The 13,319-nt window shown below is 38.9% G+C and overlaps 1 protein-coding gene across 1 annotated transcript in view; it reads left to right on the top strand.

The window, feature by feature from the left end:
* Positions 1-2,174: 2,174 nt before the first annotated feature.
* The window catches only part of GLIS3 (GLIS family zinc finger 3), a gene marked incomplete at its 3' end in the record, with an annotated part of 159,024 nt that continues 147,879 nt past the window's right edge, over positions 2,175-13,319 (top strand). Inside the window, exon 1 of the mRNA XM_080361972.1 lies at positions 2,175-2,317. The remainder of the gene's footprint in view (positions 2,318-13,319) is intronic.

Genomic DNA, 13,319 nt, shown 5'->3' with positions numbered 1-13,319 from the left:
AAAAAATTGTAGACAAATTACTTGTTTCTGCTTTCATAAAAAAAGGGGTTTTGTTTTCACTTTCAGGTAATTCGGTTCGAAATATGTCTTACTAGCATGAGGAAAGAAATTACAGGCCCAGAGGACTTTCTTCAACTGTTAAAAACCCAGCAGTAGCCAGTGATAAAATTGAGACAATGATACTGTAGAACAGTGTTAATCATTGTGAGATATAATATTACTGGAGAAGAATAGCAGAGGAAACAAACCTACTAACAATACAAGTTGTATATTGACTTGGATTTTATAGGGCTGGTAGGTCTGTGTAGGCTATGTAGAAATATTCTGTTGATTGAACTAAAGGTACTTTGTTGAGTAAAGCTAATGCATTTGTCATGTATAATATTTTCTTGATTACATTAATACTTTTCTGTGTAGTTAAAATTGCAGACAAGAATTACAGGCAAGAATGATTTTTATTTGTAGCCAATTTATAGTGACATGGTGTATAGCTTTGCCAGCGAAACAACTGCCTTTGTGTGTCCTTTTCTAAGGATCTAGTCACCTGTGTTAGGGCAAGGTACATTCTCCTTTTAAAATAAACTCTGAGAATTCAAGAACATTCAGCTCTCCCTGTCCTTGGTTGAATTGCAGAGAGTGATTTATGCTTCAGCCAGGCATGAAAATAAATAATATTACTTTTAATTGATGTGTTTTACAGTTTTTATTCCTATAACATAAAAATGAAACAATGGAATATAGTATGTAGAATAAATCTTTTATGACCATTTTAATTGTGGTTAAGGCATGTCTCTCTTATTAATGTCAGCAGGGATTTTGATCTTACCTTTGCAAATAATATGCAGACACTTAGATGGCTTTTGCTCTTATCTGGAAGTGTGCTATGAATGTAGTTTTGCAAAAGGAGCAGGGGTGCTTTCTTCTGGTTTGTTATTGTTATTTTTTTTTAATAGTTCACAATGGAGAAAAGACATTTCAGAATCATAGTAAGCGAAGGGTTAAGTATAAAAGTTATACATGAAATTCAATCGTGAAAACTCTGGCTACAGTTTTATTGGCTTCTGTGTTGAAAATCTCATGTGCTAAAGGTAGTAGTTATGGTTCAGTATTTTGCTGTGGCAAGATCATAATACTTAATTAAAAACTTAATGTATACATCATTGAGAACCATAATTGAAGCCACACTTCAGTTTTATTTCCATCGACTTAATTTGTTTGCCGGAACAATTTAATTAGACATTGAGTGTATGACTGAACCAACTACTTTAACCTGTGTTTAATGTTAAACGTATGAGCCTGGGGATGTAAATTGGGCATATGCTGCCCAGCTGAGTTAGGGCTGGAATTACTCTGTCTGTGCCATATCTTAGCCCAGTGATTTATGCTGACAAGTGCAACTATTGCCTACAAATCCATTTTGTGTCAGGAAATGTTTAGATCTAGTTGATTTAGCCTTGGGGTAGGTTGTGGCTGAGGTGATCTCTTAAACCCATTACCAGTCTTGACTTCTGAGATTTAAATAACAGAAAAAATATAAATGACAAGTCAGAGCTCAAAAATTATAGGTATAATTTGAAAGATGTCCTTGAAAATTTGCTACTGTATGGTTATATTTAAATTATGTCACATCTATGGGCTTGCAATAAGCACCCACTTTTGAAGTGATTGCAGTTCTGTTTGTGAATACTTCTGTGCTGTGTTTCCTTGCAATACTTTTCTATTGTGAAGCACCATGGAGTTTGAAGGACTATGGAGGTATTTCTATTGTTTTGCTGTTCCCTCCTCATTTTTGTTGTATGCACATGCTTTAGAATGTTAACTGGTATCTCTTTCCTGTTTCACCTCTTATCTGCATAGTACTGGCCTACTATGTGTGCTTTTTGACACCATTTAAATTAGCAGATGTAGGAGAAAAAGGGGTGATAGCCGTTTTGATCCTAATGACAACTTCCTATCAGGGAGCCTATTCACTCCTGGCTGCTTTCTTGCACTTGGATCAGCATTCACTTCATTTCATGGCTGGTTTAGCTAATGTGAAGGCAGCTGACCTTATTGCAAACTTCAGCTTTTGAAGAGGCAGGTTTTCTCTGTGTTAGAGCTCGAAGTCATTGCTTGGCTTTGTTCATTTTCCCTGACGGATCATATAGTGCTTGTACTTTGTTTCTTGTAACATCATTGACAGTACTATTCACCTTCCTGCTCTAAGTCCCAGGAAGTAAATGGTTACAAATGAGAAGCCTTTATTACAAGTCTCACAGCCCCTGGACTGCCAGCCCCGCAGTCTTTAAAGGCAAACCAGCAAGAATTTGGAAATACTGTCTACAGGTGAATGTAAGGCTCCCAGATGGTATTGGTTTTAGTAGATGGAATCCCATCTCTTTACTACTCTGTTGCTACAAAGGGAGAGTTACTGAAACAAAATGTTTTGCTGTTTTCCACGGAAGTCATTAATTGTTTGATTATTCCCAGGGGCTTTGCATTACACAGCAAGTGCTCATAACGCCTGAATTGTCCTAAGATTATTTATGAACAGCATAGTTTGACTTCGTTTTGGTAACGTATTCTCTTAACTAAACAAATCGAGACAGTTACTTTATATTCTGTGGCACCAGAATTTTGTGAGTGCTATCAGAAATACTCCTTGGATGTATGAACACAACTTTCCACTGGTGACTAACAGCTGTTTAGAGGTGAAAGCAGCAATGTAGTCATGCTTTTTGGAGTGCTTAGGCTGGACAAGCTGTAAAGCACTTTGGAGCATGTCTTGACCATGGATTTGCAATCTGTTTTTTTGAAACACTGTTTATGCTGTAGAAAATAATGATGCGTAGCCCTCGCAAGATTTGGAGGCTAGTGCTCTGTGACTAAGTGTTTGTGCATCGGAGATTTAAGAGAAAGTACTTGACTGTCTGCTCTTGGGTCTTTGAAGTCAAAATAGAACTTTTAGATTTTCAGTACTTCTCATCTCTGGCCATGCTGGAGATGGGAATGCTATTTTTGAGGAGTTGTGGTATCACACTTTTGTAACTGAATGTACATAGGCATGAGAATTTATAGTATAGAAAAGAAACAGTTTAAAATAATAATAATAAAAAGTTTGATTACTTAGTGAAAGTGCAGAAAAGGAGACAGATTTCCTGCCTTATTCCAAGTGTGTTACTTCCCTCCGTTTTGTTTTTCTTTGCCTCTTCCATTTGAAACCTTAGGAAGTCCATCCATCTTCAGCAGTGCTTGCAGGCTTGAAACCAGTATCGTTTCAGAACAAGTTGAAAGTTAACTGCATGCCTGAGTGCTCTGCTGAGTCAGAGCAGTGGTAATGCACATACATATTCATGGGGTGACCTCTGAGATCACCCTCTGGTGCTCGCTTTGGTGGCGATGGTGGGTGTGATTTGCAGCATATACTTCTGCTACAGTGGAGTGAGGTGGAGTCCTCACATAATGAGCTTTGCAGGAACGTTTCTCTCCTCTCTTTCACTACAAGTAGAGCCTGATTTCCTGCTGGCTTCAAAATTGCATGCCTAATACCCAGGGATCCATGCTGGGATCTCTAAAATAGCCCTACATCTGATCCACCTGCAGTATGTGTTGCAGAGCAGCATCACAGGGTGAGGAGAGCATCCCCTGGTATAATGTCCTTGGTTTGGGGATCTTGATCAGCTGTGCCTGACTGCTCTGTTCCTCGATTCTGTCATTTCCATCTTTCCTTCTTGGCCTGATCAGCTCTCACTTATCTTAAGTAGTCTGCTGTTTTGTGGGACAGCAAATGGAGAATTCAGCTGAATGGCTGGTGTTAGGGAAGCTTATGTATAAACAGTGCTGGATAAACAAGCTACTGTGGCCTTCAGATGCAATGGACTTCAGATTCTGTGTTTCTGTGGGTCGGGATTAGTAATTCCTCATGCTTTAAAGCTCTTGTTATTAGCAGGACCACTTGTAGCACTGAAGATCATACATGCTGGGAATGCATGTGCTATGGAATAGCTAAGTCTCTTCAGTTCGTCACCTCCAGATAATTTTCTAAGACTTTGAACCTTGCTGTGCTATATAAAGCATAGCATATATGTAAACAAGACCGTAAACCTTACAGAACTATTCATGCAGTTTATGCTTGCACAGCTCTTTCATATTTTATCCTTTTCTAGTGTTGGGTACATGGAGAGATATGTCTTTTGGTAGGTACTTATTTTAGCTAAACCTTCATTTCAGGAAGACAACAGTTTTCCTTTTACAGTTGTTTCAATATCAATTATAGAGGTTTGGATTATTTAAAGTTGGCTTTGGTTTGTATGTTTGTTTGTTTGTTTTTCAACTTGAAAACACATAGAATAGTAAAAAGCAGCAAGATACACAACGAAATGACTTGGTGGCTTTGGAATAGTTTCCCTGCATTCTACAACAACAGGAGTTTCAGTTTATAATGGATGAAATAACAGAATATTCTGGGGCAGTCCAGTTGTGTGATTTGTTTTTTGCAGAGGCTTATTTTTTTGTCAGGAGATGGTGCTGAGCTCACAAAAAGAGAACAGTTAATAATCTACAGTAACCACAACACACAAGTCTTTACTTTGCATGAAGACTCTCTCTATCTTGTATAATGTTGCAAAACTTTGAAAGAAAAAGGTCTTTTAGAAAGGATGGCACCTAAGTCACACCAAGAGAAAGTGTTATGCTTTTGTGCATGATGAGAAGCTGAAGCACATTGTGCTGTGTTACTGTATGGAGAAAAAAGGCAAGTCTCAACATCCACTGGTGTGCATCTCTGACTTCAGTAGCTTTACCTTGTGTGTGGTACTGATGGTATAATTTGCTTTCTAGTACTACGGTATGCATATGAAAAAGAAAAGAGTAATGGTTGATTTTTTTTTAAGTACAGAAAAATATGATGGTACAGATTTGTTTTTTGTTTTCTAAGAGTGCACATTTTTGTGTACCCATATTAGATATTTTCACACAGAAACTAGGCGCAAAATGCAGACATAACAATATGCATATTTGGCATTGGAAATCTACAGTCTTTAATTTTGTTTGATATATATATCTGACCGCTTTTTTCTGAATACTCAGTTTCACACTTTTTAGATTTACTCTAACCTAGAAAGAGATCTTCACTGACAGTATCCACCTAGGTGAAAGTGAGCTGGAGAGATATCAGCCAAGAATGAGCAGAAAGGGAAAGGGGTGAGAACAGTGGAGGAAGACACAAGAACCGTAACCTGGCCAGCACTGGTCTTCAGCTTCTCTCTTGAATGCATATCTTTTGACGAAAGTCTTGCAATGAAAAATAATATAATTAAAAAAATACCCCAGCATTCTAGCAAGTGCTCTACTAAGAAGGTGATTTTTTAAAAGTGTTTAAATTTTGAATAGTTCAAATTAGAACTGTGATCTAACTGTGGTGATGTCAAGGATTTATTACCAGCTTGTCATGCACTTCATACACATGCAAATAGTATTTTGTTTTCTAGAAAACCTACTAGCTCTTCTACATGTTTTTGAAGGCCATCGCTGCTGGTGTAGGTTATTAGGGAAGGGGATTGTGTGGAGTAGTTCGGTGTTTTCCCCTCAGCATCATTCATAAGAACCACTAGGGGGAGGGTCGTGCTGAGGGAGCTGTATCCTTATTCTCAATCCCTGTGGTCAGTGCTGTATCTCCAGACATCGTGTTCATAACCCCATGGAGAGGTCCAACACAGACATGGGAATGGCAGCCTGTCAGCCTGGCTTCTGGTTTCCCTTATTGTGATTGTGGTTTGAACTGGTATGTCTGGGAAGACTTTCTAGAAATTGAGAGCAGCTCTTAAGTCATGACAGCTGTAGCTGTAGCCGTCTGCTTGCGTCCCCTGTTCCCCCTGCAGCAGGTGATGCTGCAGATATGAGGAATTCAAGCCTTGAAAACCGGTCTGGCCTTTTGTTCCACCAGTGTAATCAACATCTGCGTATGTGACTAAGACGATGCTATAGTGGTGAAGACTTGACATGAGCGCACTTGAGATGGGACTTGAAGAAGCAAATCTGGACATTTGTTAATAATAAATGAAGAAACTTGTGCAGATGGGCATGGACACCTTTTGTTCTCCTTATCAGGGCCATTGAAAAGACAGCTGTCATCTTCAATTTCTGTGTTTCCTGAAGTGTTAAATTTGTTCCTTGACATAAGAACTGATTGTGTATTTCATTCCCTATTTTCCTGCAAGTATTACTGTAATTTTTTTTCTAGTAAAGTGAGTCAGCTGACATTCATGTTCATGTGTTCATCTCCATCTCTTGATGGAGATCATTAAGGGTCTTCCTTATCCTGGAAATAGTTGACAGGCATTAAATCTTGGGAATTTAATTTTTTTTCCGGTGGAGTCTCTGAAAGAAGCAGCAGCTCCAATGTCACTAAGCTGTGCGAAAACTGTGAACTTGCTCAGGGAAGATCATTCGTCTCCAGTTGCCAAGAGAGCCTTGTTCACTTTTGAACAATAACCACGCAGGTCTGTGAGGAATGTTATATGCAGAAGTGTTAATCAGTAAGCAGCTTGAGCCACACTTGAAATCGCTTTAACATACTTATTTTGCTCTCTAGTATTGTTTTTTTATGTATCACTTGGTGCAGTCTGAAAAAAAAGATGTTCATCAGTATTCTATGCAGTTCTTTATGCAGAAAGCTTGGCTCAAGACTTATTTTCCTTTTCAGTTGTTTTCTGTAATCAATTATCAGCAGTTTTAAAGCTTGATTATTGACAGTGTTTAGGTACAGCAAAGTGATTGATAATGATCTTGGTTTTATGCAGCATGACACATTTTCCAGCTTTGTATATGCTTCAGTGGCCTTCATATGCCTGAAAAACAACCCAGGATCCATCAAGGCAAGGAAATAATTGCTTGCAGCTCTGGCAATTGTCCATTCAGAGTCCATTCAGAAGACAGCAAGGATGGGTCTCGGTGGATTCTTTTGTCTGGTCTAGGTCTTTGAAAAAGGGCACAGCTGATAACATGAAACTCCCTGAGTTTAATTCTGCAATTAGTTTTAGGGCTGAGTAACCGACAGTCCTGGTCAGGTTTGAGAAGGCTTGTTGTGGTTCTTGGTGTCACTCTTATAGGATGCAGAAGAAGCTTACTTCATTTTTGTGTAAAAGGTGGTGCACAGATTCCTGTTGCAAGACACTGCTTTAGAGCGCTTATTTCAGGTTGAATCTTTTTTCCTATCTGTTGTGTTTCAGGCTTGGTTCATGATGTTCAGGCAACTCTTGAACACAAATTGTGGAAGGCAGTGATTTACATTGACTTCAACTGTGTACTTCTACAGTTCTTATCTTGAGCATTCAGAATTTTGTTTGAGGATGAAGTGTTTTAAAAAAACAAAAATAACTGGTGGGTGCATGTTGGACTATGTGTTATAAAGGCCTCAGGCAACTTAGAAAAATTCGCTGATGAGTGTTAGGCTTTGTGCCAAAAAGGATCTACTTTACACAGAACTGTAAAAATCCCTCAAGAGTATTAGGCATCCTGCCAACGGTTACCCATTCGACGTTAAAAGTGTAATTTAGTTTCTCTCATACCCAGTTGTATACCTTTATCCTCTGCTTTGTGAGTCTGGACAGTGAGCTTTAAAATTAATTGCAGCTATCCAAAATGCAGTATAGTGAAGGGGTAGATTTAATTAAAGCTCATATTTTATAATTTTCTTAGACAAAATATTAACTTTTCAAACTGGGGCAAACCAACTGAGAGTGATAGGGTGTATTTATCAGTAGCTTTATGACACCTGTTTTTGCCATGATGGCAGCTTGCTGTTGTTAGTAGCATCCAAAGGGTACCTCTAGCTGGAAGGCTGCAAAAACACCATGAGCAAGCTGGATGGGGAGGCTACAGCAAGCTCACAACCGGACTCCCTACAGTGGAGATCTCAGTATGCCTTTGAAAAGCAAAATCACCAAAGGGTAAAACCACGGCAGATGTACCTTTCTGAGAGGGTGACTGTTCCAGGAATGCAGCATTTATTTTTTCTTTCTCCATAGTCACTGATTAAAGGATGGTTCTGCATCTGCACTTAATGCCATCCTAAATATGACTATTCAGTTTCGTATCCCCCTTCAGGAAAGAAGGGGGAGAGGAAGATTTGATGGCCTCAGGTCAAGCCATCATAAAGCAAGCCAAACCAGGCTGAGCGATTACATTTTCACTTTACTTTGTTTTGAGAATATTCAGTTTACTGCATGATTTTTCAGGTTTTTGTTATCACCAGGAGGTGGCACTAGCAAAATCTGTTTTCATACAGACAGATGCATGTTTCAACCACGTTTTTGTAGGGGAAATTTGGAGTAGAAAATCTTGTTGAAATACAAAAGTTCTGGAAGTTTGGTACCTGAAAATTCTTGAAAACTGCATTGAGGCCACCTCTCCCTCTGAGTGAAATAAGACTTGAGTATTTTGCTCTGAATATAGGTAAGTCTCTTGAATTTGCTATTCTTTTCATGGGCAATTTTTGAATGTTATTTTTACATTTACACAGTGCTTTTAGATCTCCACCTGAAGTGCGATTTATTGATGTCAATCACAAAATTAATCTCAGAGCTGTATGTGCACCTACAGAAAGAGAACAGGTTGTTTGTGGCTTTATGTGGGGGAGCGGGAGGCCAAAAAGCAGCCTAGTGCACAGCTGAGGATAGGTGAGGACAGGTGTAAATACTGAATTCTGCAGATTGTTTTGGCTTTTTTGCTTATTACCATCATGTTCTTCTTGAATCATATTGCCTTTCCTGGCAGGGCTATAATATGATCTTTACAGTGGTAATGTCACAATATATAGTGATGGGTGTGATGTGTCTATAGTGAATAAGTAAATGGAGAGATTATTCTCTCTTGAACAAACAAAAACATTTTATATATCGTATTACGTGTAAGGTACCAGAACAAATATACTACCATGAAATGCTTACTGTAGTCATTGTATTAACATGAATTGCAACAGCCAAGTGTGTTTTTTATCTTTTATTTCCCACGGTAACCTTGTGGGGTAAACAGAATTATGAAAAAATAGTCATTATTGAGTGCTGTGACTTTACCAGTGAAACTTATTCAGTGGTAAAGTGGTACTACTTCTGAATTTCAGCGAACAAACATCTTCAGTTCTGGTGGCTATAAGGGGGCTTTTGATCTCTTAATTTATCTTTGATAGCTGGTCTTGCAAAACCAATAAACACTCTATTGTCTTAAAACTGAAAGTTTATTCTTAAAGCAAGAAACATTTTGGGACTGGGGGAACAGCTAGAGAAGTCTGTTGTCTGTACTTAACCATAATATTTATGGGGCTAAGTCAAATATAGTCATTTTATACTGATGTCTGTGAGATTCTGCAGGTGGCAAGAATGTCCTTCAGCTGTTTTGTGGCCAGTGTGTGGGTCTTCTGTTGGTGCTTGGAGTGTGTGGACTTCAGCCAGTGAGGACAACTGGGATCCTCTGGCACATTGGCTGACCTGTGGTAGCTGTGTGCAATGGCAAGGAAGCTTCTGTTTCCCTTACTACACTTTCCCCTTGCAAAAGTGTGCAAAATCCTCATTAATTTAGTTCCCTGAAATGACACCAAATCTTGCTCCAGCCAGATTCCTGTTGAAATCAGTGGTGGTTTTATCCAGCTCAGAACTTCATATTGGAGTCTAGTAGATTACTTTGCACATTGATGTAACTCTTGTCTGCATGGTCAGAGTTATTTTGCAGAGTTTCCTGCTTCTTGGAGGGCAGATCAAGATAATAAAATGTTATATTCATTCAGGATTCATTCCTTTGTGTTCAAGAAAGGCTGCTTTGACTGACTTTGCCTTAAGACTATTTATTTTTTAATGACATGAAGCCTTAAAAAATAAGGATTTTTATTTGAGATTAATATGAAGAAGAAAATATATTTAAACAATGGTGAGTGGCTGCAGTACTTTACAAGTGCATTCTTGTCCATTTTCATTTCCTTGCACTGTTTTCCTCTTTAAGAAAAAAAAAAAAAAAGAGAGAGAAGGCATTGGAGGTGCTTGACAATTGCTATCTGGTCTGTATCTCATCTGCAGGGAAATAAGCTGCATTGGACTGAGATCTGTCTCCCACTACAGGAGCTGTCTTTGGGTCTCCAACAGAGCAGTGGGATAGCGCTCCTCACAGAATCACAGAATGTCAGGGAATGGAAGGGACCTCGAAAGCTCATCCAGTCCAATCCCCTGCCGGAGCAAGAACACCCAGATGAGGTTACATAGGAAGACGTCCAGGCGGATTTTGAATGTCTCCAGAGTAGGAGACTCCACAACCCCCCTGGGCAGCCTGTTCCAGTGTCTGGCACCCTCACTGAGAAGAAGTTTCTTCTCACATTTAAGTGGAACCTTTTGTGTTCCAATTTGAACCCATTACCCCTTGTCCTATCATTGGTTGTGACCCAGAAGAGCCTGGCTCCATCCTTGTGGCACTCACCCTTTATATATTTATAAACATTAGTGAGGTCACCCCTCAGTCTCCTCTTCTCCAAGCTAAAGAGCCCCAGCTCCCTCAGTCTTTCCTCATAAGGAAGATGCTCCACTCCCTTCAGCATCTTTGTTGCCCTGTGCTCGACTCTCTCCAGCAGTTCCCTGTCCTTCTGGAACTGAGGGGCCCCGAAGTGGACACAATATTCCAGGTGTGGTCTCACCATGGCAGAGAAGAGGGGAGGGTCCCTGCAGTCTTGTGAAACCATTGTTGTTGGGAGAATCCAGGCTCTTCTGCTTTTACAAAGAAAAAAAATGGCCTGATTCCTGTCTTGTATTTGGTAAAAATCCTTTACAGAACTGAGATTTGAAGAATTAGTTACTGAAATATTTAACAGTAGATTAAAACTAGTAGATTAAAAATACCTAGTAGATTAAAATTTGCAGTGTGGCTAAAAAAACACTGACAAATATTAAAGAGCTTGCAAACTGGGAATGGCAAATGACAGTTGTAAATGACTAGCTTTAAAGCCACATTTCCTCCAAAATGTTCTTTGCTTTTCTTATTGGTCAAAGATAATGCTAAAAATTTAAGTGATTGAATTTGGCAGATGTGATTTCTGAGTCTGTGGTGTTTAAGTGGTAGAGCCCTGCTGAATAGTGCCAGGAAGGTTTCAGGAACGTTCCATGCAACGTCTGATACAGTTCTCCAGTTGTTAGTGAAGATAACAGCTGCTAATGCCTGTGACAGAGAATGCTGGTTAGCCGATATGCAATAGGTATGCCAAGGCTTAAGGTAAGTTTTCTGAATTAGCCATTGTAAATAATGCTGTAACAACTCTGGAGCTGTGGCATCCAACATCTGCAAACCACTCTGGGAGCTTCAAGGTGAGAGGAAAGTTCTCATGTTATTTCCAGAAAGAGGTTCTGTCCAGACAAAGAGTGAATTTTTTTAGCCTGGACTGTGTTTTATTAACATTATAACATATTCAGGTTTTGTTGGTTATGAGCACCGTGAGTGATGATCTTGTACGAGCGACAGTGAAATTGTACGTGTTCCTCTGTTCAGGTGGTATTCTGTGTTGACTGGACTAAAATCGAGATACAAAGCTTCTCTGATTTTCAGTATCCTCAAATCTTGGGGTTTTGATTTAAAATGTTTCTCTTTATTTCATTGATTTATTTTCTTTAATTTGCTTCTTTACTTTTACTTGAATGAGGAGCCTAAGACTAAGCAGAGTGCTTTTAACTAGTGTTACATCCTGCCTTTTACACACACACACACACACACACACACACACACAATTAGCTTTGCAGTTTAGGAACAGAGTTCATTTCAGTCTGTCTGTTTCTGAGACTTGAATTAGATTTGGCTGCTGAAAAGGCTTTGGGGCCACCAAGAATTTTAACATTAATAGTTTGGAAACATCCTAAGTAAGTGTTTTGAGCACAGAAATTTTTTAAAAAACATGTTTGTATACAGTTTAGTAATTTTTCCTTAGAAAAGTAAAAATAAAATAGATACTTTTACTAAAAAGGCACTTGAGAAAACCCAGAATAAATTTAAAATTTGCTTGAATTTATAGTTCATGCTTTATTCAAATAGCGGTATAGTATGACAGGCAGTCATCATAATTGCTGACATTATCAACAGGAAGTATACTCGGGCAGTTAATATAGTTCTTAATTGCATAACATACACTTTAACCTCCTTGTTCTGTCCTATTGAGATGTTTCCAATGACTAATTTCAGAGGATAAGCCAGGAGTTCAGCAGTATCATATACAGTCCAGATTTAATTTACATTTGCTGTATCCTATGTCTGAGTATCTGTTAATAAATCTGCAACTGGCTTTCAGGGTCCAGCTAACAAAACTGTAATTGGTCTGTAAATCAGCATTCCCAAAGAAATTTTCTTCTAATAACTACTGACACAGCATTAGTGTCAATTAATTAGCGAAATTTATCTTCTCACACAATCCACACTGTTTCTTGGTAATGTTTTGATCCTTTTGGCAGCAGGAGAGGACTTCTTGGATATTTATTTGCTTAAGCATGTAGCTAGAAAATGAGTTGGCTTTCAAACAGGAGGAAATGTTTTAGAAACCTTTTGTAACGTAAGAGAAATGCTGTTCATTTTGGGAGCCCGTAGCCTGCTGGAGAAACGCTCTCGATGTCCCGTGTACCCTTCCTGCCCAGCTCCAGGGCAGCGGGATGCTTCATGCTGCTGCCCGACTCTTCTTTGCCCACAGAGGTGCAAGGCCGGTAGCTTTTGCCCACTTAATCTGTACTCAGACTCTTGCTACCTTTCCCGCACCACCTAAAGTGGCTTTCTAGTTTGACCTCTTGCTGTGTTGGCATCTTCCCCATCTTGTATATACTGTCTCAATTACTTTCTTATTTGGTGTGAAATACTGTTGCATGTCTTACTTAATGTGAAAGCCATTTGTTTTTTAATGCATCATGTCTGTTCAGAAGAACATGAAAATTTCTGCCATGAGCCATGTGTATTTCTCTCTGAAATTACGGGGTTTTCACATGATGGGAATATTGTTTCTGGCCTCTTGATTGGTTGCAGTGGAAGTGGTTGTTATTTAGCTGCACTTGTTTTGGTGTGAAGGTGAGAGGGGGAGCAGAGAAGTCATAATAAAAATCATTTTGGATCATTGAATGCATTTTAGAGATGCATTGAGAGGGAAAAGGGATGAGGAAATTAATTTTACATACATTTATGAATTCGTATTCATTAATTCATTTGTGATCACACAAACTCTGGGCAGTATGCAAAACCCAATGAAACCAAATTTTTGGTGAGTCTGTTTATTACTGTTAACTTGGATGCAGATGGGAAGCGTTTGTTTCAAAAAGAGTCTTTGTGTAGTTAATAGT

Source organism: Nesoenas mayeri, assembly GCF_963082525.1.
Source record: "Nesoenas mayeri genome assembly, chromosome: Z".
Lineage (NCBI taxonomy): Eukaryota > Metazoa > Chordata > Aves > Columbiformes > Columbidae > Nesoenas > Nesoenas mayeri.
This window is presented reverse-complemented; position numbering and strand designations above follow the sequence as displayed.